This window comes from Sinocyclocheilus rhinocerous, unplaced genomic scaffold, assembly GCF_001515625.1.
Source record: "Sinocyclocheilus rhinocerous isolate Xijiao unplaced genomic scaffold, SAMN03320098_v1.1 scaffold1192, whole genome shotgun sequence".
Taxonomy (NCBI): domain Eukaryota; kingdom Metazoa; phylum Chordata; class Actinopteri; order Cypriniformes; family Cyprinidae; genus Sinocyclocheilus; species Sinocyclocheilus rhinocerous.
This window is the reverse complement of record NW_015639585.1, coordinates 584,208-587,030: the sequence shown is the minus strand read 5'-3', so window position 1 is coordinate 587,030 and position 2,823 is coordinate 584,208. Positions and strand designations below refer to the sequence as shown.

Sequence of the window (2,823 nt, the reverse complement as noted above, 5' to 3'; positions counted from 1 at the left end):
CTAAATTTGGCTCCCGCAGCTAATTTTGTTATCTGCTAAATTAAAAGTTCCCATGCTGATATCCTCAACTCAGTGAGGGGGAGGAGAGGCCTCCTGTGGATTTCTGGGACTGCATGTTTGCTTTTCGATTCAATTCTTGTCCACCTTAACGATACATGTATACTTACACAAACACGCTCTTTTCATTCGCAAGTTCACATACACAGATGGCTGTTGAAAAAAAAAAACAGACAGTGAAAAATTTATTCGATTAATGAAGATGTTGAGGTGTCTGTTAGGATATTTACATACTGTACTGTACTGTTTTATTAACTCTTGGTTGATCACTAATAAAGCTTTGGAAATGTATCAATCTAAAACGAGATAGATAGATAGATAGGACAGTTGGGAAAGAAATAAAATCAGGGATGCACGATATTGGATTTTTGCCGATATCCGATATGCCGATATTTTTCAAGTCATTTTGGCCGATAACCGATGCCGATACCGATATATTTCCTTTGTTTGGGAAAAAAAACACCAAATCTCTCCTGTGCAAAGATTATAAACAAATTATTTTTATTTTGGTTAATTTTTAACAAAAACTTACTTGCTAGAATAAAAAAAAGGTTATTTTATAATAAGAGTACATTGAAAGCTTTGAAAATAACTATAAATCAACTATAAACCAATTACTGCATTTTTCCCCCTTCAGACAGATGCAGTTAACATTTTATTTGAAGAAATTTTATTTTTGGGTGAACTATCCCTTTTAATGAATGTGGAATGTGTGTGAGTAGATATTTATGTATACATGCATACGTGTGCATTTGTTTGTGCACTTGTGTGTCAGAGCTTAAATGAACAAGATGCTAAATCAGTAATTAATTCAAAAAGTTGTTTATGATTGTAACTTAAAAAATGACGTTTTACTTTTTTAAAGATTCGGTGTAGAAGTATGAGTGAACGGATATGAAAATGTTGTGCTTTGCCATGTTTGTGCTGTTTTTCTCTTAGAGGTCACTAGATTAGTGCAGGTTTGTTTTCTTTTCAGAATAACTTGACATTTACAGGTACCATTAGTGGAGATGTGTGTGTGTGGAAGGAACACGTTCTAGTGAGAATCGTGGCTAAGGCTCACACTGGACCTGTGTTCACCATGTACACCACATTACGTGACGGGCTCATTGTGACGGGGGGCAAAGAACGACCGTAAGTGGCTTGACCTTTCCCACTATCTTTAACAGAAATAGTTTGTTCTCTGAATCTGCATGAGCATTCTCAAAAGCTGCTGTAGTAAATGAGAGGATTTGTGTGGGCTGCCCTCTGCAGGTCTAAGGAGGGTGGTGCGCTCAAACTGTGGGATCAGGAGTTGAAGCGATGCAGAGCCTTCAGATTGGAGACGGGCCAGATCATAGACTGTGTGCGCTCTGTCTGCAGGGGCAAGGTACAGCACTTACACAAAATCACTACATTGAAGAGGATGGGAAATACTGGACCTGAAAGATTATGTGTCAGATGCATTTACATTGTGACTGTGCCTCAGATGCAGTCAACAGAAACTCGGTAAAGGTGTGAACCAAATGGTCCATACAATTAGTCTCACAGACAGAACTTCGGGAGAAGCTACGATTCTTACAAGATTCTTGAAGGATGACATCGCTGCTGAAGAACTGCTACACTACACCTTCAGTAAATTCTTCTCCCCACAAGAACTTTGGCCAAGCTTACTTAATTTATAGCCAAATACAGCAAAATCTAACAGACCTCTGGGAGTACATTCTGGTCAGGAGTCACAAGAAGTTAGACATATGCTGTTTTTCTGACATCAATGAATATTCCTCAGTAGAAATACAAATTCTGTGATAATAGTGCCAGCCCTGTTATTTATTATTTATTTACAAATGTGGTCCTATATGTGCTGTACTGATCAGTAATCTATCAGTAATGATGTACTGATAGATACGATTTACTCCGATGAGGGTTGCTGGTGTGCTGTTTTGTCCCTACCAGACTTTTTTCCCCCCTATTTTTTTTAATTTTATGATGATTGTGATTTATTTTTATTAGTATTTTTCTCTTTTTGTGCATATGCAATTAATTACACAACATCTCGCCCACAACATTTTTGCTATCTAATAAATAAACAGGTTTTTGAAGTCATTTTTTTAAAAGAAATTAATACTCATAATACCGGAGTCACTTTTTGAACGAAATTAATACTCATAATACCATAATACCAAACTATAATACTATAATACTTATTCTGCAAGGACTGTATGACAGTGACAGTACAGACATTTATAATCTCACTAATGTAACTTTTGCTATTTCAAAAAAAAAAAACTTAACTGTTGTCAGCACTCATAATAATAAGTAATGGTTTCTAAGGAAACACTGGAGTAATGGCAATAATCTTCAGTATAGCAATACTACAATAGAAATAATAGAATATAAAAAAGAGGGGAAATATTTGAATTTGTGAAGAAAGAGGAAACAAATAAATAAATTAGGGATGCACGATATTGGATTTTTGCCGATATCTGATATGCCGATAATTTTCAACTCATTTTGGCCGATAGCCAATGCCGATACCGATATATTTCCTTTTGTTTGGAAACAACACTAAGTCTATCCTGTGCAGAGATTATAAACAAATTAATTTAAATTTTGGTTCGTTTTTAACAAAAACGTACTTGTTAGGATTAAATAAAGAAAAACAAAGTTATTTTATAATAAGAGTACATTGAAAGCTTTGAAAATAACTATAAATCAACTATAAACCAATTATTGCATTTTTCCCCCTTCAGACAGATGCAGTTAACATTTTATTTGAAGATTGTA

The 2,823-nt window shown here is 35.0% G+C and overlaps 1 long non-coding RNA gene across 1 annotated transcript; it reads left to right on the top strand.

The window, feature by feature from the left end:
• Positions 1 to 761: 761 nt before the first annotated feature.
• On the top strand, positions 762 to 1,859 carry LOC107751536 (uncharacterized). Its single transcript, XR_001641264.1, has 3 exons — positions 762 to 1,191; positions 1,312 to 1,426; positions 1,526 to 1,859. It is a non-coding gene; the product is annotated as an uncharacterized LOC107751536 (long non-coding RNA).
• The last annotated feature ends 964 nt before the right edge of the window (positions 1,860 to 2,823 follow it).